Genomic DNA, 25,320 nt, shown 5'->3' with positions numbered 1-25,320 from the left:
CTGGAATGCATAATGAGTCCATAAACTGGCTTAAATGATAAGTTCACTTCAGAATGAAAATTTCCTGACAATTTACTCACCCCCATGTCATCCAAGATGTTTGTCTTTCTTTCTTCAGTCGGAAAGAACTTTGCGTGACCTTTCCAACATGATTACGTAATGCGTGGCGCATCGCCGAGCTAGTGCAAGATGAGCATTTGTGGTTAAAAAGTATATAGATTTCTATTTATTTTTAGAAAATGACCAATCGTTTCGCTAGATAAGACCCTTATTCCTCATCTGGGATCATGTAGAGCTTTTTGAAACTGCAATTTCAACCCATTGAACCCCAGTGAAGTCCACTATATGGAGAAAAAATTTGGAATGTTTTCATCAAAAACCGTAATTTCTTTTCGACTGAAGAAAGAAAGACATAAACATCTTGGATGACATGGGGGTGAGTAAATTGTCAGGAAATTTTAATACTAAACATTCTCCTCCACAGAAGAAAGAAAGTCAAGCTGGTTTGGAACAACATGAGGTGAGTAAATGATAATTGACAGTTTAATTTTTGGGTGATCTATCTCTTTAAGACACCTGTGTCAAAGCCGCCCACCTTATGCTTTTCAGCGGCGGTGACCCGTAATCCCAAAATTCAGAGAGATTCTTTTGTCTCAGAAACGACCAGGAGGGTTAGTGGAAACTGATTCCTGCCTCTCTTGGTGAAGCCGTCTGAACGTGTGCCAGCTCTTTGAGACGGCATGAGAACAGAAATAGTCAATCGATGCATCACACAACTGCAGTGACCTGTGCTCAGACTTTGATGATTCGTCTTTGGCAGTGCAGAGGTCATCAGGTGAAGAAAAACTCAACTCTCAACTCTCTCACACAGACAGCTCTTTTTTTTTTTTTCATCTCTGTCCAACATGATCTTGTTAGTTTCATAGGTACTAATACGTAAAGTGTAGTTCTGACATGCATGCATGTTTTTATACTGGCAGTCAATAAATAATTAAATAAATCATAAGCCTTCTTATGGATTTCAGTATCTCACCAAACTGAGAAAGTGAACAAATGAATATACGGATGAGATCACCTTCTGGTTCCAGTGAACTCAAACGGCTTATTTCAGTTGCTTTTGATCTAATCTGAGACTCTCCGTCCCTTGGAATTGAGAACACACACACACACATATATGTTGGGTCATCATGTTTTATAGGGACTTTCCATAGACATAACACAAACAGACTAACACTACCCCTGAACCTACCCATCACAGAAAACTTTCTGCATTTTCACATTTTCAAAAAACATCACTTAATATGATTTATAAGATGTTTTCCTCATGGGGACCAAAACATTTCCCCAAAACTTACACACCGATTACCGATAGCGATGGTATCTGGCACCAAGATCTTAATCTTACCATCCTGTAAGTTGCAAGGTGGAGATTAAACTTGTTTGTTTGCACATCCCACAGATGCTCGACTGGATTGAGATCTGGGGAATTTGGAGGCCAAGTCAACACCTCAAACTCATTGTTGTGCTCCTCAAACCATTCCTGAACAATTTTTGCTTTGTGGCAGGAGTATTATCCTGCTGAAAGAGGCCACAGCCACCAGGGAATACCGTTTCCATGAAAGGGTGTACATGGTCTGCAACAATGCTTAGGTAGGTGGAACGTGTCAAAGTAACATCCACATGGATGGCAGGAACCAAGGTTTCCCAGCAGAACATTGCCCAAAGCATCACACTGCCTCTGCCAGCTTGCCTTCTTCTCATAGTGCATCCTGGTGCCATGTGTTCCCCAGGTAAGCGACGCACACGCACCCGGCCATCCACGTGATGTAAAAGAAAACGTGATTCATCAGACCAGGCCACCTTCTTCCATTGCTCTGTGGTCCAGATCTGATGCTCACTGTTGGCTCTTTCGTCAGTGGACAGGGGTCAGCATGGGCACCCTGACTGATCTGCAGCTATGCAGCTCCATACGCAACAAACTGTGATGAACTGTGTATTCTGACACCTTTCTATCAGAACCAGCATTAACTTCTTGAGCAGTTTAAGCTACAGGAGCTTGTCTGTTGGATCAGACCTCATGAGCCTTCGCTCCCCACGTGCATCAATGAGTCTTGGCCGCCCATGACCCTGTCGTCAGTTCACCACTGTTCCTTCCTTGAACCACTTTTGATAGATACTGACCACTGCAGACCAGGAACACCCCACAAGAGCTGCAGTTTTGGAGATGCTCTGACCCAGTCGTCTAGCCATCACAACTTGTCCCTTGTCAAACTCGCTCAAATCCTTACGCTTGCCCATTTTTCCTGCTTCTAACATCAACTTTGAGGACAAAATGTTCACTTGCTGCCTAATATATCCACCCACTAACAGGTGCTGTGATGAAGAGAGAATCAGTGTTATTCACTTCACCTGTCAGTGCTCATAATGTTATGCCTGATCGGTGTATATATAGTTATACACACACACTCATATACAAACTCGCACACATATACAGAGTTTGTACAGTCATTTGTGTAGTATGAATAAGCTGCTTTCATTAATGACAGGCATCTGTTCTCAAAACTACTTTACTAAGTTATCAGGCTTGTGAGTTTTCAATTTTACACTTGTGCATGCATGCACCTTACGACCAGCCAGAACACCCTAGCAACATGCTAAAACCACTTAAACACCTAAGCAACCACCTAGCAACCAGCCATCTGTCCTAGAAACTGCAGAGCATCATGATTATTTATTTAATTTACTTACATTTTTGACCATATTTCACATTCATAAATGCAAGGGTCCCACTTTATATTAAGTGCCCTTAACTACTCTGTACTTACATCAAAAAATAAGTACAATGTACTTATTGTGTTCATATTGAATTGCAAAACACATTTGCAGCTATTGAGGTGTGATATGGGTAAGGTTAGGGAAAGCTTTGGTGGTATGGGTAGGTTTAAGGGTAGGGGTAAGGTGTAAGGGATGGGTCAACAGTGTAATTATAAATGTAATTACAGAAATTAATTACAGATGTAATTATATGCAGATGTTTTTAAAATATAAGTACAATGTAAAAACATGTATGTACACAATAAGTGCATTGTATCAAATGATTAATTTAAATGTAAGTACATAGTAGTTAAGGCCACTTAATATAAAGTGGGTCCAATGCAAGTTTTCTAATAAATAAAAAAATCTGTATAGTTTTGTGGACAGAAGTAAGGCTGTGCATAGATTTTATTAGAGACTTTTTTGAATGAGAATGGTTTGTGAGCTTTATTTACATTTCATTTAATTTTTGTAGTGGTTTTTCACTGTCCTTGTTTTATTTTTGTATGCAAAATGTTCAAAATCTGCATTTGAACAAAAGTGCTTGTACAATGTTTCATCAATTTGAAATAAAACTGCATGCTAAAACCCCAAGCACCATGGCATTGAATTTTGCACAGACACTCATTTGCATCTAACATTTACATATATTCATTTCACAGGCGCTTTACCCAAAGCGTTAACTCTCTCCACGGGCAGCCGTCCAGTTCCCAAGCACTGACTCTGAATCTGCCATCTGACCGCACCCTTAATCCAGAGACCTACAAAGACGGCCGCCCACTGATGCCCGCTGGGGCGTAATGGACACCCATAATGCACCAGTCTCTCTGGAATGCTTTTGTAATTGAAGAATAAGGTCACTTTTCTGGTGATAAAAGGTTGGGTTTTAGAAAAAAATCCTAAAGCATTTGCCTTCATAATTGTACTTGCTGGATGAAGATCTATAAAAGTGCACCATAGCATCACAGAATAAGCCAGTAAGCATGCACAAACTTTCTTAGAGGTTCTATTTTAAAACATGAAGTTGTTTGCACACAGGTAACTTTAGAAGTTTGAATTGTTCTCTCTCTGCAGCTCATGGATGACTGGTGACTAATATGAGAAGTGAAGACTCATTTCAGTCTGTGGTAGACGCTCCCTCTCTGATCTCCTGGATGAAGGTGTGACTGTTGGTTAGTATCAGGCATTGAGGAACTGCGGGACTCGAACGTTTCAGCAACGCCCTGAGAAACAGCACGGCGAGGGCCAGGTCTGAACAGAACAAACGGTTAAATTCAGCCATCGCCACCCATCGCCACCTTTTGCTAAGTGTGTTAATGGGTTATCTGGCCAAAGACTAGTCATCTTCATCAAACATGTCAAGTCACCTCCCTTCAACTCTAGTAAACACTAAGTGGTGGTTTTGGGAAAGTACAGCATGTGTAAAACCACCACAGACAAACGTCCTGATGTAATGAAACATAAAAGAAGGATTTGAAATATTGATAAGATGGTTCTGTTATGTTTAAGGATGATGCAGAATTGTGATTCAATTAGATTTGAGTGTAAAGAATAAAGCTGATCTTCAAAGAAATTCATAGGACTCATTTTTAACTAGAAAACCTTTTTTGAACGTTGACTCGACACAACCTTGAAGGTTTGATTGATAGACAGAAATTTGATTGATAGACAGACTTTCTATCTATTTTAGGCTTTCCACAAGATTTTGGAGTGTTCCAGTGGGAATTTTTGCCCATTCGTCCAGTAGAGCGTTTATGAGGTCAGGTACTGGTGTTGGATGGGGTTGAGGTCAGGGCTCTCAAGTTCTTCCACACCAAACTCATCCAACCATGTCTTTATGAATGTTGTTTTGTGCCCTAATGCAATGGTTCTCAAACCTGTCCTGGGGACCCCCCACCACTGCACGTTTTGTATGTCTCCCTCATCAGACACTCCTAATTCAACTCTCGCAGTCTCTACTAATGACCTGATGACTTGAATCAGGTGTGTTAGATGAGGGAGACATGTAAAATGTGCAGTAGTGGGGGGTCCCCAGGACAGGTTTGAGAACCATTGCATTAGGGGATAGTCATGCTAAAATAGAAAAGGGCCTTCCCCAAACTGTCCAAACAAAGCTTGGATGCATGTCTTAATATGCTGAAGCATTAAGATTTCGCTTCAGTTAAGGGCCTAGCCCAACCCCTGAAAAACAGGTCATTACTATTATCCCTCCTCCACCAAACTTTACAGTTTGCACAATGCATTCAGGAAGGTAATGTCCTCCTGGTATCCGCCAAACCAGGACCAGAGAAACCAGATACCAGAGAAGCTTGATTGGTCACTCCACAGATCACATTTCCACTGCTCCAGAGGCCAGTGGTGGCTTGCTTTACACCTCTTTATCCAACGCTTGGCATCCCAGATAGCAAGCAACCATCAAAACATTGTATGGGTTTTAAAAATCAAAAGTCAGAATGTCTGATCTGTTGCAAGAAAGTATTGCTGGTGAATATAATCTATTAATAACTGCCCAACTAACGGAAACACTGATCACCGCAATGGTGACCAACCATTTTCAATAAAACATCAACATCTAAACCTGCTAATTCTCAGAAAGAAATGTTGATGAATGACAGAAATAAAGTCAACCTGTTAGAAATAAGTGAAGCTGGTAATGCTATTTGTGGAGTTGTTTAATCCTCCCCTGCTGAGATCTTGAGAGATTTATTGTCTTCTCTTATCTTCAGTTGATTTCAGTCAGTTGTAGTTGTTGTGTTTCATTTTCTGAGAGTGCAAGCATGTCCAACATCACATTGTAACACTGATTCAATGCCGTTACCATTGATTTAAAAAAAAAAATAAAATTTCAACTTTTTTTTTCAACATTAATTACAGGTACAAAAGTGATGTTGATTCAATGTGGCTAATGTTGACACATTAACATTGATTTAACATTGTTTCGACGGTTGCTTGCTATCTGGGATTGTACTTGCATGGTGCTGTTCGGCTGTGGAAACCCATTCCATGAAAAATCAATATTCAATATGTACTGTGTAATATGCAGTACACTAGTTTACTACATTTTGAACATAGTCTTTAGTCTCTTATCTCATTAAGGCAGGAACACACCAAGTCGACAGCAACGAACTAGTGGCGACGAAAGCAGACTGCGGGGTTGGCTCACGCATGATCAGATGGCCCGACGGATTGACGAGCTCCGACGCTGATTCAACATGTCGAAAAAAAGCAGATGAGGACCAACTTCACAACATTGGTGTGGAACACACTGAGAAAACGTAGTCGTCCGACAAACAAAAACTGCCCGATGGCCGACCGTCAGCTTGGTGTGTTCCTGCCTTTAAAGAGTAGCTAACTAACCATGACAGACTATAATGAGTCTTAAAAGTATAGTTCACCCAAAAAATGAAAATTGCCCCATGATTTACTCACCCTCAAGCCAGGTGAATATGACTATCTTCTTTCAGACAAACACCATCGAAGAAATATTTAAAAAATATAAGATTTTGAAGCCCAAAAAAGTGCATCCATCCACATAAAAATAATCCATACGGCTCCAGGGGTTTAATAAAATCCTTCTGAAGCGAAGCGATGGGTTTTTGTAAGAAAAATAACCATATTTAAAACTTTATTAACTAGCTTTCGGCAGACGCCGTACGCATCGATTTGCGGTGGAAAAGTGACCTCTGATGAACGCAGAAGCTCAGAGGAGAGAGCAAAACAAAACACCGGTCACAAATTAAAAGTCTAAAACAATAATTTTTAAAGAGAAATGTCAAAGGATTTTAATATAAGAGAAGAGGAGCCGTCTAATCTTACGATACTCCTACATCCTGCGTCATACATCACGTCACAGGTTACTCTTGTGACGCAAGTCAACTTGCGTACGATTGTGTGCTGGAAGCTAGTTATTTTAGTTCATAAAGTTTTAAATATGGATATTTTTCTATCAAAAACCCATCACTTCAGAAGGCCTTTATTAACCCCCTGGAGGCGCCAAAATCTCTTGAGGCGCCAAAATCTCTCTTACTCACCCTCAAATGGCTTGCGGGTGAGTAAATCATGGGATAATTTTCATTTTTTGGTGAACTATTCATTTAACAATCACCTATAATTCGTCAGCTCTCTCACTGTTCACCTCATTCTCTTTTTCTCTACACCTGTCTGTTTCTCTCTAAACACTGTCATCTGATCCTTCATTCTGAATGTGGAGTTCATTGTGTCTTCAGACATTTGCAACTGATGGTGTAATGCTCTCAGGGATGTTATTCGGAGCTGATGACTTTTAATAAAGCATGTTTTGAGCATTGAAATGATTTCACGCCTTACTAATCACAGAAAGACGACAGAAATATCAACAGGAACAAGATGTGGTGTGATGTTAACTGGCAATTAACATTCATCTTGACACCCATCCCTCAGGAATCCTGGAAAATAAAAACTTTGAGTACAAATGAGTCGGCGTTTAACTCTCAGTTGATGCGCTGATAGTACAGACGCGGCTTCCTGACGTACAGGACTTTTGGCAGGATGTTGTGGTCGCGGTGGAAGTGAGATCGGTCGATACGCAGCCTACGGTCTGTCTCCGGAAGACGTTTGTACTTTCGTGTGTGCCTTCAATGAATCTCAAAGGCGTGTGTTTGTGAGACTTCATGGTTAAACTGATAGACCGAATGTACTTCTTTTGACGTCCTGTTAAAATCCACATCTCCGTGGACTGAACATGAACGTGTCAGCATAGCAGAGTTAGAGTTAGTCAGAAAACTTTTACATCTTCAGAAGAAGTGGAAACAACGTCCATCTTGACTTCAGCACGTTAACCTGTAGACATACTTTGATCTCACCGCAACACAGTTCAGCCGTTTGAGAGGGACGAATTTGATCCGCCTCCATGATGGAACACAAAAACACCCAGAGGAGAAAAACACAAGATAGTCAAACCACAAATGTGGCATTTCTGCTTGAACTTTGAGGGCAGGAGAGTTTTGACCCGGGCAGCTGCGATGTTTCCTTTAGGCAGGCCTTCATTTTCAGTGACGCAAATTGAACGGATTTAACAGACTTTCCATGCACACACTCAGGGTCCAGCATGCACTTTTTGTCACACTCGGTAAACTGAAATTCTGTTTTGCAGTTTTGTTTTTATGACCATGGAGTTTAGTTATTTTTTTCTCTTATATATTATTGCCCAACAGCGCAGACCCATGTCGATCATATGCAAGATCTTGTATCGGAAGACACTGAATTTCATACAGTTTTGTTTGGTGGTTTAATGTGAGGTATATTTAATGTTTTATCACCAATGTTGTTATAGTTGACTAAATGTAAAGGTATTAAAAATCATTTTTGGTAAGCTGAAATAAAAGTTTAAGCAAAACTTAAACCTAAAGATCTTAGAAATATTGCCTTGGCAACTATCTAAAATAAAATAAGTTGATGTATTAAACTTTTGAAAAATTAAATTTGAAGCTAAATAGAAATATAAATAAACACAAACTAATAAAAGTGACAACAGCACGCAAATCTTAGAAATGCCGCCTTGGCAACTAACTGAAATAAAATGAGTTCTAAACTTACTAAATCGACGTGACTTTCTGTCAAATCGATTATTCACGATTAATCACATCTAACAAAACGTTTGTAAATATGTGTGTGTGTATATATGCAGTATACACACACACACACACACACACACACACATATATATATATATATATATATATATGTGTGTGTGTGTGTGTGTGTGTGTGTGTATACATATATATATGCAAAAGCTAATAAAAATGACAAGCACATAAAATGACTAAAACTTCAAATTCAAATGAAAATTGGTTGTTAACACTGGTTGTCACATGGAGTTGTGGTGAAAGAAAAACGTTATGCATGACTGAAAAACATGATGATTTGAGGTAAAGTTAAAAAAGTAATGTAGGTCAAGTCATGTTTATCTGTATAATGATATTTACGTGTGTTTCAGTGTCTGAAGCTTTACAGTAAGTCATGACTAATTATTTTTTTTTGTAGTTGGTTTGTATGTCTTTGATTGGCTCACTTACTGTAACTCACATGAGGGAAAGCGAGATTATTCTTAATAATAGATGTGCATAGGTCCTTACAAAGTTTCTATCCTGCTGTTCTATTTTCTTGCCCATGTTTAATCTCATTTGGTACTTGATGAGTGTTGACCTCTGCTTACATGTTTACTTCACTTTCATTCTTTTCTACCTTTCTTGCACTGTTTTTTATTGTTTTCTTGGAGGCAGTGAGGCTGAAACACAACATGCGTGTGTTTTATGTCCATCTGAAGCAGGCGGAGGAAACGACAGCGGCCCTGCGGCGCTCCACTCCTCCGTGTGCGTGTGTAACATCACTTACTCTGTGTGTGTGTGTTTTAATGGTCCACCTGGGCGCAGTGTGTCGGTACAACTCGCCTGCTCACTCGCTCATCAGTCCACCTGCAGTTGTTGGCCCAAGAAACGTCAGATGCAGCAAGCGCTGCGGTGGTACATGCTCGCACACACACTTTTGTCATTTGATGTGGTTTGTGAAGAATCAGCTTACATATTTTGTTCACTTTGAAGATTCAACTGCCAACCACACACACGCACTTTCTCTCCCTCTTCATCGCTCTTTTATCCACCACTGTGTTTGAAGTTTGTTGGAATGTTAGCGTTTATATCACTGTTCACATCTCACAGGAATGACATTTTGATCTGATCGCTGATAGTGATGTGTCGTTCTTGAACGATTCGTTCATTTTGAACGAATCTTTAATGTGACTCGGGAAGAACGAGTCGTCTCGGGGGGGTGATTCGTTCAGTCGCGCATGCGCAATATTCTACAGGTTCTGTACTGCTAGTAGTAGTTCACCTGATGATTCAATTGATTAGTTCATTTCATGAGTCTTTCGGGTTTTGAGTCGTTCCTTAATCACGTGACAGACCCATACGCTAAACCAATGCATTCTGATTAATCAATATTTTATTCATAACAGGGCTTTATTTATTTATAAAATAATAACACACCACAGATCCTCAAGAAACAGTAACAAAAACATAGTGACAGAAATGTCAGAAATAGCGTATGGGTCTGTCACGTGATTAAGGAACGACTCAAAACCCGAAAGACTCATGAAATGAACTAATCAATTCTCTTTGCGGCTCAGACTGCATTGGTTTAGCGTATGGGGCTGCCTGTCACGTCATTAAGGAATGACTTAAACCTGAAGACTTGTCAGACAAGAGGTGAGGTGAGCTTAATCAGCTTGTCATAAACTGAAGACCCAGGTAAAGAATGAATGAATCATTTCTGAATCTTATAGCATTGTAGTTTTGTATTGTTTGTAGTGTGATCAACGTTTGCATAAGTAGTAGATGTGTTGGGGAAGTAACACGTAACACGAAATGAACGAAATGACTCGAAAAAAGATTTGTTCATTTTGCTGAACGAGACTCAAAAGTCCGAGTCGGTAAAATGATCCGAACTTCCCATCACTAATCGCTGATGCTTCTGAGGAAATCTGAGGTTAGTGGCCACACCCTTTCGACATGATTGAAAGCTGAAGCATGTGGCCACACCCCTCTGTTATGACTGACAGCTGAAGCATGTGACCACACCCCTATGATATGATTGACAACTGAAGCCAGTAGCCACACCCCTCAGTTATGATTGACACCTGAAGCAAATGGCCACACCCTTCCCTTATGATTGACAGGTGAGTCTAGTGGCTGTGCCCATCTTTTATGATTGAGACACACACACACACAGAGGGGAAGAGTTCTGATGAATTTTGTTTTAATGTTTATTCCAGTAGAGATGTTAGCATTTTACTAAGCTGATGCTGCACATGCAGTTTTTAGCACATATAAATATTGAGTAAAGGCAATTTCAATTTGTGTTGGTGAGAAATCATCTGGTGAAAACATATATCTCTCCAGAGGAAAATGTTCAGAGATTTCTCCTTTATTCACCTTACTGTAAGTGCAGGTGTGGGCGTGTAACTTGAATGTGTATTTAGTTATTCTTAGTTATTTCCTATAGCAGTTAATGAATCAGAAGTGGCCACACAGTTACAGAGAAAAAGCTTACATCCACGTTGCAACACAAGGTGAATAGTTCAGGACATGTTTGTTGTTTCACTGACGTACTGTATTTACTCAGCAGTTTGTTCTGCATTTAGTATTAGCTTTGGCAAATAAAATAGACCCAATTAAATCCATTAATGTAATTTACTTATACACTGAACAGGCGTAATATTATGAGCACTGACAATAACACTGATGATCTCTTCATCAGTGGGTGGATATGTTAGGCAGCAAGTGAACATTTTGTTGTCAAAGTTGATGTTAGAAGCAAGGAAGAAGGTGGCCTGGTCTGATGAATCACGTTTTCTTTTACATCACGTGGATGGCCGGGTGCGTGTGCGTCGCTTACCTGGGGAACACATGACACCAGGATGCACTATGAGAAGAAGGCAAGCCGGCGGAGGCAGTGTGATGCTTTGGGCAATGTTCTGCTGGGAAACCTTGGGTCCTGCCATCCATGTGGATGTTACTTTGACACGTTCCACCTACCTAAGCATTGTTGCAGACCATGTACACCCTTTCATGGAAACGGTATTCCCTGGTGGCTGTAGCCTCTTTCAGCAGGATAATGCTCCTGCCACAAAGCAAAAATGGCTCAGGAATGGTTTGAGGAGCACAACAACGAGTTTGAGGTGTTGACTTGGCCTCCAAATTCTCCAGATCTCAATCCAGTCGAGCATCTGTGGGATGTGCTGAACAAACAAGTCCGATCCATGGAGGCTCCACCTCACAACTTACAGGACTTAAAGGATCTGCTGCTAACATCTTGGTGCAGATACCACAGCACACCTTCAGGGGTCTAGATGAGTCCATGCCTCGATGGGTCAGGGCTGTTTTGACAGCAAAAGTGGGACCAACACAATATTAGGAAGGTGGTCATAATGTTATGCCTGATCAGTGTGGAGCTGAATGTTGAGGAGCTCAGATAGTTTGATGAGAATATTGAGATCTCTGACTTTTATGTCCCAGAGAATCAACTAAGCTCTTGTATGATTGTTCTTTCTTCTGCCTCTCTTTAGCTCTCTATCAGTGTGTCTATAATCAGCAGCTCAGTCTCCTGGAAAGACAGACCAGACGGACAAACAGGAAGCAGCTGTTGCCAGGGAAACAGGCTGCGGAGCGTGGGAGAGATTGTGAGGTAAGAAAGGAGAACAAATGAAGGAAAAAAATAGATCGAGGGAATGAAGCCGAGCTGGAGAGATCTAATTAAATTCTAACAGCGAGGGGAAAAGGCCATGCGTGTGTGTGTACCTGCGTCTGTAGCTGGGAATAGATGGAGTGACGCAAGGTGTGACAAAACAATCCAAACCCTGGCAACTAGACCTCTATCTATCTATCTATCTATCTATCTATCTATCTATCTATCTATCTATCTATCTATCTATCTATCTATCTATCTATCTATCTATCTATCTATCTGTCTCTCTGTCTGTCTATCATAGAAACACTCAGGACATCTGCAAAACAATGAGTTATTCATAGTGGACTGGAGCAACTGAACATTTCTGACAGACAACATGGAAAAATTTCAGTAGGTAAAAGTGGAATTAGGAACTAAACACCCACACCCCCAAACACACACACACACACACACACACAACTTCGCACATGTACACAACACACACACATACACACAACGCACACACACACACACATGTACACACACACACACACATACACCGAACCAGACACGTACACATACTCTGGTTTTTGAGAAACTGCAGTCACACAGTTTAAATCGTACGTCAATGAAGCTTGATGTTGCTCAATACACCTTCCAAACCACAGGAAATGACCTCATCACTCCTCTGGGCCTCCTTATTGGCCAATTATCATGAGGAGAAACATCTTAAAGATTCATATGGAGGAGAAGATGGAAATAAATATCACACACACACACACTTGTTTCCACACAGGAGGCAGTTAAGGGAAGTAGACGTCGTATTGTGTGTTTAGTCATGTTGAGCTGGCCAGAGGGTTTGACACCAACATCTTTCCATCTCTAATGGACAGAACGCTTGTAAATTAAAACATTTTCACCCAGTTGTCGACATGCAGTATTTATAAGAAATAATAATTTTAATAAATAATAATAATTTTATATAATTTTACCAGTTAGCACAATAAACCACAACAGAAATAAACTACTGTTTAGAGGTTTGTGATCAGTAAGATTTTTTAATATCTCTTCTGCTCATAAAGGCTGCATTTATTTGATTAAAAAATACAGCAAAAACCATAATATTGTGAAATATTATTACAATTTTATAAATCAAATTTATTCCTGTGTTCAAAGCTAAATCTTCAGCATCGTTACTCCAGTCTTCAGTGTCACATGATCCTTCAGAAATCATTCTAATATGATGATTTGATGCTCAAGAAACATTTCGGATTATTATCAATGCTGAAAACAGTTGAGCTGATTCATATATTTGTGGAAACTGATACATTTTATTTTTCAGGATTCTTTGATGAATAGAAAGTACAAAAGCATTTATTTGAAATAGAAATCTTTTGTAACATTGTAAACATCTTTACTGTCACTTTTGATCTATTTAATGTATCCTTTATGAATAAAAGTGCTAATATTAGAATTGTACCTGACTCTAAACTTTTGAACAGCAGTAAAGATTATAGAATTTGTTGAATAAAATGTAAAAGAACAGAATCTTTTTAGCTTTTTTTATGAATCCATTCATATAGTTGGAACCTCAGAATACTAAATATAACAGATCTACTGATAAACAAAAAGATCCTAAAAAAAATAGTTTGTTTGTGTGTTATTGGAAAGACTAATGTGTGTGTGTGTGTGTATTTAAAACTGTGGGGGTTTTCGTTCGTTTCTTACTCACCACTATGGTATAAATTAACAGACACACATTGTCCTACTGGACCACCGTGAGAGCATGTCAGACCTGTGATCGAAAGACCACATAGAATCTCTCTGTGTCACACACATACACACACATTGGGTTTTTATGTTTTATGGGGACTTTCCATAGACATAATGATATTTCTACTGTACAAAAGGTATATTCTGTCCCCTAACACTGAACCTACCCATCACACAAAACTCATGTTCAAAAAACATCACTTAGTATGATTCATAAGTTGTTTTCCTCATGGGGACCAAAAAAAAAATTCCCCACAAAGTCAAAGATTTCAGGTATGGCCATGTTCTTTAAAAAAAGAACAAAAAAAACATTTGACCTCAAACCTTTGAACAGCAGTACAGTATAATAGATTTAGAATTTGCTGAATATGATGTATTAGAACAGAATCTTTTTGATCCCATTCCATTATTTTTATTTGAAACTTGGAACTAAATAGCAAATATCTCAGAACTAGTGACAGATGGCAAGATCCTGCCACTAACAGTTTGTATTATTGGGAAAGACTAATAGGCAGGGCCTAAAATTAACACTCGCCAAGCGCCAAATGCGAATACAAATTGGTGTTGGCGAGTATATGTTACAGTGTCAATTGCCAGTTGGCCCATTTTTATGAATTCTAACAATGCAATGATGTGAAAATATGAACATGAACAAACATGAACAACGCTCAGAACAGTTACTCAACAGTTACCAGCGTTGCATTGTCACGAAAGTTTAAGCCTTGCTAATTTAAATATTCAAGCTCAAGAGTCACAAATGAAACTCAATTCGTTATTTGCATGTCATGCGTGCAAACATCAGAAGCGCGCGCCCAGAAATCCGCGTCTCAGACAGCGCAAGAATACTATATGGGGTTCTCTTTCACGTCTACTTGCGCTTGAACAGACAAACTCAAACAAATGTCAAAATCCCAGTCTTAGCGAGTATCCGTGTAAACATAGGGTGCTATTTTAATGATCTAAGCGCATGGTTTAATGACGGAAAAAATGGTTAGCGCACCCGGTGCACGGTCTAAAAGGGTTGTCCCTATTCTCTTAATGAGTCATGGGTGTGTTTTGGGTGTAATGTGCAATCAACCAATCAGAGCCTCATCTCCCATTCCCAGCTGCGCTCGCACCATGGCGAATTTATTGGCGGAATTTGCAAGCGGAAAAACTGGACGCTTCTCTAGCGAGGAAACGGATCTGCTCGTGCGCAAGGTTAAAGCTCGCGAGCACACCATCTACGGGACAAGCCAGATTCTACCAAAGCATTTTTATCTTTATGCACACAATAATAATCTTTTACATTGTAATCCTTTTATTTTTAATATCTGGCATGTTTGTGTGCTGCTGCGCGTCCCTGTGTGTGTAATGAGCAGAGCGTATGCACGTTGAGTGCCCGCATATAGGCGCATATTACTAACGTGCTCTTTAAATAACAAAACAAATACTGCAGCATTGACTTCAGACCAGGTATTTGTTGGTCAATGGTGCAGTCTATTTCAGTTGCCTCAAAATAGCAACACGCCAACAACACACCTGAACACACCTCGTTTTCAGACCAGCACACCCATGGGCGAACAGATGGGCGGAAATGCATTTGCTACGTGATGTGAAAATGATAACTGCGGGTGTATGATATGGCCCTTAGTCAGTTGTGTCTTAACTGTTGAGAAATAAAACACACGGTAACATTATCAGTATATTGGATCAGTGCATTCACTCTTAAAGTGACAGCAGCCTAATAAACCTGCTGCTGTCTGTGTATTTAATGTTAATCAAACAACAAAAGAATAAGAAAAAATACAAAAGGTTAGTTTTAGGCCCTGCTATTAGGTGTGTGTATGTGTGCATTTAAAACTGGGGTTTTCCTTTGTTTCTTACTCACACTATGATATAAATTTAAACACCCACACATATTTTCCTACTGGACCAGTGTTTTATGTAAAGTGGATTATGATGACGTTAGACTGAATTTATGTTTTCCAACATTAACATTCCCTTTGTACATAAAGAATGGAAAGTAAAGCTGTGTGTTTTGATGAAGAAGGGTTATTTTTGCAGATATTGTTGTTTAATCGTGTGTGGGGGAAACTGGTGTTGAAGCAGGAATGTTAATGAGGATCAGATTAGGAGCTCTTCCTTTCATGACAGACCGACAGACAGTGAAAGAGTGTAAGTGTTTATAAGTTTGGCGGCCCGTGAACTGAATTCCTTTCCTCTTACGCTCCTGCAGCGCGCCTGAACCTCCTTCCCGCCTAAATGCTCCTGTCAATCAAAGCTCAGTTCTGGCCGGAGATTAATGACACTGCGGTCTGTGCTCCGGGTTTGATGTTGCTCTGTTTCAAGCGGAGCGTGTGAGTGTGTGCGCGGGTGTTTCGGCATGTGTCTCCATCTGTCAAACGCGCTGTTTATTCGAGGCTTCTGTGTCTTTGTGAGTCGACCGCAGCACGTGTGATTCAGATCCGTGAGTCATGTAAGAGCATCGGTGCTGCGGTCACCGCAACAATCTGTCCCGGAGGAAGAAAGAGAGAGTGTTGCTCCACAGACGTTGTGTTGGGGGGTCTGAGACGGGCAGAGGGTTTACTTTACTTACAACTGAATTATCTCTTATTTCAGATCTGTCAGCTTTGAGTCTCTCCTCATGACTACACTGAGACAGAGTGATATCTATCTATCTATCTATCTATCTATCTATCTATCTATCTATCTATCTATCTATCTATCTATCTATCTATCTATCTATCTATCTATCTATCTATCGTTCTATCTATTGTTCTATCGATCTATCGTTCTGTCTATGTTTTGTTCATTCATTTGTTTGTTTGTTTGTTTGTTCAGTCCATCGATCCATCCATCCATCCATCCAACCATCATTTGTACCTTCCATCCATCTGATCAAACGATGGAGGGATGGATTGATTCATTCATTAGTTCATTCGTTCCATCCATCCCTCCATTGTTTGATCATTCTTTAGTTCCACCTGTCCATCCATTCAGCATTCATTTGTTTGTTCATTTGTTCCGTCCATCCTCCTTCATTTGTTAATTTGTTACATCCATCCTTCATTTGTCCCTTCGTTCCATCCATCCATCCATCCATCCATCCATCCATCCATCCATCCATCCTTCATTTGTTCCATCCATCCATCCATCCATCCATCCATCAATCATTCGTTCATTAATTTGTTTCACCCATCCATCGTTCATCCATCCATCCATCCATCCATCCATCCATCCATCCATCCTTTGTTTGTTTGTTTGTTCATTACATCCATCAGTCCTTCTTTTGTTCATTCATTTGTTCCACCCATCCTTCGTTCGTTCCATCCATCCATCCATCCATCATTCATTCATTTGTTTGTACATTCATTCTGTCCATCCATCCATCCATCCATCCATCCATCCATCCTTTGCTTGTTTGTTTGTTTGTTACATACATCCTTTGTTTGTTCATTCTTTGCATCCATCCGTCGTTTGTTCGTTCATTCATTGCATCCTTCCTTCATTCGTTCCATCCATCATCCATCCTTCATTTGTTTGTTTGTTCGTTCATCCATCCATCCATCCATCGTTTGTTTTTGTTTGTTTGTTTGTTTGTTTGTCCGTCCGTCCATCCATCGTTCATTCGTTTGTTCATCCATTTGTTCGTACATTAATTCCATCCATCCATCCATCCTCTACTTGTTTGTTCATTTGTTACATACATCCTTTTTTTGTTCATTCATTGCATCCTCCCTTCATTCATTTGTTCCATCCATCTATCAACGATCCTTCATTTGTTTATTTGTTTGTTTGTTCATTCCATCCATCTGTCCATCCATCCATTGTTTGTTTCTTTGTTTCTTTGTTTTTTCGTTCGTCCATCTGTCCGTCCGTCCATCCATCCATCCATCCATCCATCCATCCATCCATCCATCCATCCATCCATCCATCGTTTGTTCATTTGTTTGCTCATTCATTCATTTCATCCATTCATCCATTCATTCATCATTTGTTTGTTTGTTCATCCATCCATCCATCCATCCATCCATCCATCCATCGTTTGTTCATTAATTTGTTTGTTCATTCATTAATTTCATCCATCCATCCATTGTTTGTTCATTTGTTTGTTCATTCATTCCATCCATCCATCTGTCGTTCATTCATTTGTTCATCCATCCTTTGTTTGTTACATTCATTGTTCGGTTGTTCATTCATTCCATCCATCAATCCTTCTTTTGTTCATTAGTTTGTTCCACCTATCATTTGTTTGTTCTTTCCATCCATCCATCATTCATTTGTTTGTTCCATCATAATTCATTTGTTCGTTCATTCCATCCATCCAAATATAATCTGTTTGTTTATTTGTTACATACATCCTTCGTTTGTCCGTTCATTCCATCCATACTTCGTTAGTTCATTCATTTGTTGCATCCATCCATCCATCCATCCATCCATCATTCATTCATTTGTCCGTCCGTCCATCCATCCATCCATCCATCCATCATTCATTCATTTGTCCGTCCGTCCATCCATCCATCCATCCATCCATTCATCTGTACATTACATGTTAAAAAAATAATAAGTCAGCATGCAAAAAAACGAATTTTCAACATGTAGAACAATGTTTCACATGATTTTAAGGAGCATGTGTGAATCAACAGTCTAGTTTAGGACTGTAATTGGTGGATGTTAATCCAGGAACATGTCAGGTAAATGATTCTGTGTCACTCTCACCTGGCGTCCACAAACATCTACAGTAAAAACAGACAAAAGACAGAGAAAAGAAGTAAAGAGTCATAATGGAAGAGTGAAAACAGATGTATGAAGGGTGATTTTGCAGACAGCTGAGTGTATGTGTGTGTTCATTTTCTTCTCCCCCATGTGGATCAATAGAAATCTGTAGTCAATTACACACAAACACACACACAAACACACACAGATATTAAGTTTGAGCAGATCTCATGAGTGATTGTATAGAGCAGCTGCAGCATGTCTGTAATGAAGAACATCTCTCTCTCTGTGTCTCTTAGGAGTGGAAATGTAAGGCACACTTGTCCGTGACTCATTGAAGTGCACTGTAGGAAAACCTCACCACACCAGAGGATGTGTTGTGTGTATTTCTGTGCGTTTAAGTGTGTGTGTCTTGTTGCAGCTGCACATTTAGTTTTTCAATAAATAACTGCGGCGCTGTTCCTCCTGCAGTCAACGGAACAGATTACTGTAATGTGTGCACCGCTTTTGGCTGCTTTAGAATTTATTTTACTGGAATGGCTATAAAGCAGCCTGGTTTCCGTCATTAGCTCAGGATGTGTTGCGGTCTGAAGCCAGAGAAATGATTTTTTTTTAAATGATGTTTAAATGATTATGGGCACAACACAGAGGAATAAAAACTGGCATCTGTCTGACAGCCAATATCTATCTATCTATCTATCTATCTATCTATCTATCTATCTATCTATCTATCTATCTATCTATCTATCTACAGTGGTGTGAAAAAGTGCTTGATTTCTGATTTTTTTTTTTTTTTTTTTTTTGCATGTGTCACACTTAAATGTTTCAAATCATCAAAAAATTTAAATATGAATCAAAGATAACACAAGTAAACACAACATGCAGTTTTTAAATGAAGGTTTTTGTTATGAAGGGAAAACAAAATCCAAACCTACATGGCCCTGTGTGAAAAAGTGCTTGCCCCCCCATGTTAAAACATAACTTAACTATGGTTTATCACATCTGAGTTCAGTTTCTCCAGCCACAGCCAGGCCTGATTACTGCCACACCTGTTCACAATCAAGAAATCACTTAAATGGGACCTGCCTGACAAAGTGAAGTAGACCAAAAGATCCTCAAAAGCTACACATCATGTTGAGATCCAAAGAAATTCAGGAACAGTAAGTAAGAAAGTAAGTGAGATCTATCAGTATGGAAAAGGTTATAAAGCCATTTCTAAAGCTTTGGGACTCCAGCGAACCACAGTGAGAGCCATTATCCACAAATGGATCCGAAAACATGGAACAGTGGTGAACCTTCCCAGGAGTGGCCGGCCGACCAAAATTACCCCAAGAACGCAGTGACGACTCATCCAAGAGGTCGCAAAAGACCCCACAACTACATCCAAAGAACTGCAGGCCTCACTTGCCTCAGTTAAGGTCAGGTGTTCATGACTCCCCCATAAGAAAGAGACTGGGCAAAAATGGCCTGCATGGCAGAGCTCCAAGACGAAAACTGCTGCCGAGCAAAAAGAACATAAAGGCTCATCTCAGTTTTGCCAGAAAACATCTTGATGATCCCCAAGACTTTTGGGAAAATACTCTGTGGACTGAAGAGATAAAAGTTTAACTTTTTTGAAACAGCTTTTCAGAAAAAGAACATCATACCATCAGTAAAATATGGTGGTGGTAGTGTGATGGTCTGGGGCTGCTTCAGGACCTGGAAGACTTGCTGTGATAAATGGAACCATGAATTCTGTTATCTACCAAAAAATCCTGACGGACAATGTCCGGCCATCTGTTCGTGACCTCAAAACAAGACTTTGGAGTGGCCTAGTCAGTCCTGACCTCAATCCTGAGATGCTGTGGCATGACCTTAAAAAGTTGGTTCATGCTCGAAAACCCTCCAATGTGGCTGAATTACAATAATTCTGCAAAGATGAGTGGGCCAAAATTCCTCCACAGCGCTGTAACAGAATTATTGCAAGTTATCGCAAACGCTTGATTGCAGTTGTTGCTGCTAAGGGTGGCCAGTTATTAGGTTTAGGGGACAAGCACTTTTTCACACAGGGCCATGTGGGTTTGGATTTTGTTTTCCCTTCATAATAAAAACCTTCATTTAAAAACTGCATGTTGTGTTTACTTGTGTTATCTTTGATTCATATTTAAATTTGTTTGATGATCTGAAACATTAAAGTGTGATTAAAAAATCAGGAACGGGGCAAGCACTTTTTCATACCACTATCTATCTATCTATCTATCTATCTATCTATCTATCTATCTATCTATCTATCTATCTATCTATCTATCTATCTATCTATCTATCTATCTATCTATCTATCTATCTATCTATCTATCTATCTATCTATCTATCTATCTATCTATCTATCTATCTATCTATCTATCTATCTATCTATCTATCTATCTATCTATCTATCAATTCAAATTCAAAATTGCTTTATTGGCATGACTGTAAATAATACAATATTGCCAAAGCATACATAAAACAATAATAAAAACATCTGTATAATAGAAGAAAATAATATCAAATATTATAATGCTATCAAATATTACAATATAACTTAAACTTCTATCTATCTAACTGTCTATCTATCTATCTGTCTATCTATCTAACTGTCTGTCTATCTGTCAGTCTATCTATCTAACTGTCTATCTATCTATCTATCTATCTATCTATCTATCTAACTGTCTGTCTATCTATCTATCTAACTGTCTGTCTATCTATCTATCTATCTATCTATCTATCTATCTATCTATCTGTCTGTCTGTCTGTCTGTCTGTCTGTCTGTCTGTCTGTCTGTCTGTCTGTCTGTCTATCTATCTATCTATCTATCTATCTATCTGTCTGTCTGTCTGTCTGTCTGTCTGTCTGTCTGTCTGTCTGTCTGTCTGTCTATCTATCTATCTATCTATCTATCTATCTATCTATCTATCTATCTATCTATCTATCTATCTATCTAATTCAAATTCAAATTCAAAATTGCTTTATTGGCATGACTGTAAATAATACAATATTGCCAAAGCATACATAAAACAATAATAAAAACATCTGTATAATAGAAGAAAATAATATCAAATATTATAATGCTATCAAATATTACAATATAACTTAAACTTCTATCTATCTATCTATCTATCTATCTATCTATCTATCTATCTATCTATCTATCTATCTATCTATCTATCTATCTATCTATCTATCTATCTATCTATCTATCTATCTATCTATCTAACTGTCTGTCTATCTATCTATCTAACTGTCTGTCTATCTATCTATCTATCTATCTATCTATCTATCTATCTATCTATCTATCTATCTATCTATCTATCTATCTATCTATCTGTCTGTCTGTCTGTCTGTCTGTCTGTCTATCTATCTATCTATCTATCTGTCTGTCTGTCTGTCTGTCTGTCTGTCTGTCTATCTATCTATCTATCTATCTATCTATCTATCTATCTATCTATCTGTCTGTCTGTCTGTCTGTCTATCTGACTGTCTGTCTGTCTATCTATCTAACTGTCTGTCTGTCTGTCTGTCTGTCTATCTGACTGTCTGTCTGTCTATCTATCTATCTGTCTATCTAACTGTCTATCTATCTATCTGTCTGTCTGTCTGTCTGTCTATCTGACTGTCTGTCTGTCTGTCTGTCTGTCTATCTATCTGTCTGTCTGTCTGTCTGTCTGTCTGTCTGTCTATCTATCTATCTGTCTGTCTGTCTGTCTGTCTGTCTGTCTGTCTGTCTGTCTGTCTGTCTATCTATCTATCTATCTATCTATCTATCTATCTATCTATCTATCTATCTATCTATCTATCTATCTATCTATCTATCTATCTATCTATCTATCTATCTATCTATCTATCTATCTGTCTGTGAGTTTCATGCAGTATGTTTCTGTCAGTTCACTCTTCACAGGTGCAGTTCAGTGTATGTTGATGGTTCATAAATCAACCAGCTCAGCTCTTTGAGCACAAGCGCTCAGCACATGATCCAGATGAATCACGGCGTTCATGTTTACGTGTGTCCAATGTGTCCGTGATCCATGGTGACCCGAGCACAACGCGGCTTCTGTCCGAGTCGTGGGTGGGTCGCGTGTGGGCTCTGACCTCATAAAGCGCACGTGATAAGCGCCTCTCTAATTGGCGGTTGTGGGTTGTGCGGTTTGTGTGCTGACCGAATTTGTTACACAACAACAACACAAGCCACAAATATGCCGTAAAAGAGTGAAATAATGAGGCTTTGATGGTTTCAGCAGGCATGAGCTCCAGAAATAGGCCCTGCTCCAGAGAGAAAGCAGCTCCCGTTCTCGGCCATGTGGCTTTTAGTTTTCGGTAAATGCATTTTTAAGAGGGTCTGTTCCCACAGCCATCTGCAAGGACACTGAGAATAAAACAACAGCAACAAAGATAAGACGTGTTAGAGCGCCTACGTAGCGTGTGACGGCCAGGAATGCGTAACGTTCATTGTAAGCATGTGGAAAGAGTCATGTCAGTTTGAAATCAAGTAGAAATACAGCAAATTAAAGTCTGAAAATGCAACTACACCTGTCTGTATGTGATTCTCATTTCTTAACAGATTTGCAGTTTACATGTACCTTACAAAATCTGTTAATAAGTAAAGAAAAAAATCTGAAAGATATTAAAAATGCCATGTTGTTATATTTAATACTGAATAAGCTGCTTCACATAACATAGTCCACAAGACAAAATTACTGAATTTACACACATGACCACATTCAAAAGTTTACATATGCTTGATTCTTAATACTGTGTTGTTACCTGAACAATCAATGCCTGTTTTTGAGATGTGTGATAGTTGTTTGGTTAAACTGCCTGCTTTTCTTCAGAAAAATCTTTGAGGTTTTTCACATTCTTTGGTTTAACGGCATCTTCTGCACTTTTGAACCCTTTCCAGCAGTGACTATGACTGTGATATCCATACTTTCATATTGTGGACAATAAGGGACTGCAAACATTCACTGATGCATTGGGGGGTGAAAACTTTTGAACAGAATGAAAATTGTTCTTATTTTGTTTAAAGATTTTATTTCTTTCATTAAGTACTGCCCTTCAGAAGTTACATAAGATATTTAAAGACCAAATAAGACCAATTTGTACTGATCATCCTGTTCACAAGTTTTTTTTTATTGTTATTAACACAACATGCAAGGTGTACCTAAAGTCTAAACTGTATGTACGGCGTGTTTGCGATGTGTTTATGTACTGTACTTGTTTAGAGTCTCTTTCTGTCCTGACATGTTCATATTCCATCAGATACGGCTGAGATTAGGAAACGTCTATATATAGAAGCACTTTCCAATGCGGCACTAACAAATGCGTGTGTGTGTGTGTGTGTGTGTGTGTGTGTGTGGAGGGCTTTACTACAGTAGCTAGATCAGAGCAGGTGCAGACCTACAATTACACACACACACACACACAGACACACACACACACATACAATACACACATCAACAACACGTGTGTTTGAAAGTCACTGAACCGGTAAGAAAGTGATTCGGGCTCGATTGTGAACATGACAGGGCAGCGAGAGAGAGAGACGGGCTTTGAAACAGAAAAACTGATGACTCACCAAGCTTCCCAAAACCCCCCTCCTCCCTTCCCGCCTTACGGGAAATGGAATGTTTTCCTTTTTTTCCCTCTCGCTCCTTTACAGGGAGAAAAGCTCCTTTGACAGCACTGGGGTCACGCGTAGGGTGAGCGTTTGTGTGTGGGACCGTCGTCTCCCTGCCGCTGCGGGGGTCCGGGGCCTCATCTGTTGGGGGCTGTTAACTATGAGGAATAGGGGTGTGTGTGTGTGCATTGCTCAGATCAGGCGTTTCCAATCTTTTAGGTGGCATGGACCCCAAATATGATAATCCTCACCCTAAAATTTGAAAAGGCAGCTAGATATTTTCATGTATTAAGACCCAGTTAATACTCTAAAATATGTGTGAAATATTATTTGGAAAGTACTGTACCGTTAGATGCATAATTTCTTTCATTCACATTTATTTTAATACATTTATTTATTTATTTCGATCAGTTTTCTCTATTTAAATAAATATTTATTTTTTAAATGTATTTACTATTTAATCAAATTTTAAATAAAATTGTATTTATTTTAATTAAATTAAGTTTGTTAGCTAGCTAGTTTAATCTTACTTATACTATATAATCTTATTTTTATTTATTTATATATTTTATAATTTATTTAGATCAATTATGATTTATTTGTTTATTTTAATCATTTTTATTTACTTACTTTTTTATTTTTTTCATTTTTGTTTTATTTATTTTGATCAAATTTAGTTACTTATCTATATTATTTTTATTGAACAATTTTATTGATTATTTTTTATAAATTTTTTTAAAACATATTTTTTATTTATTTTCAATAATATTAAATAAAATTTTGTTTTATTTAAATCAGATTTGATTTATTTTTATCAAATTTAGTTAGTTAGCTTGTTTGGTTTCTATGTTTTAGTTTATTTATTTATTTCTGTAAATCTTTCCCCGGAGTTTACGAGACGGTAACAAGTTCTCAGTTATGCCACTTTAATGTATCAACTCATGTCTCAGATGTTTCTCCACAAATTCCTTATGTGAAAAACAAACAATAAATATAGACAAAACAGATTATCTATGCGATCATGGCAAAAATAAATGAGAAATGTCTGAGCTCATTCTGAGACCTTTCTGAAACTCTAGATGAGATTACAAGAGTCTTTTGGTTTGGAAAAACATCATAAGACCTAAACAAATGTCTTTATTTAAACTCATAGCTGTCTAGGAACAACAGTTAAGATATTAAAGAGGGTCTGCGTGTTTATATTC

The 25,320-nt window shown here is 38.8% G+C and overlaps 1 long non-coding RNA gene across 1 annotated transcript; it reads left to right on the top strand.

The window, feature by feature from the left end:
* Positions 1-526: 526 nt before the first annotated feature.
* LOC125274205 lies at positions 527-4,387 on the top strand. Its single transcript, XR_007186198.1, has 3 exons — positions 527-835; positions 3,477-3,791; positions 3,889-4,387. It is a non-coding gene; the product is annotated as an uncharacterized LOC125274205 (long non-coding RNA).
* Positions 4,388-25,320: the final 20,933 nt, after the last annotated feature.

This window comes from Megalobrama amblycephala, linkage group LG1 (assembly GCF_018812025.1).
Source record: "Megalobrama amblycephala isolate DHTTF-2021 linkage group LG1, ASM1881202v1, whole genome shotgun sequence".
NCBI lineage: Eukaryota > Metazoa > Chordata > Actinopteri > Cypriniformes > Xenocyprididae > Megalobrama > Megalobrama amblycephala.
Note: the sequence above shows the minus strand (reverse complement) of the source record. Positions and strands in the feature narration are given on the sequence as shown.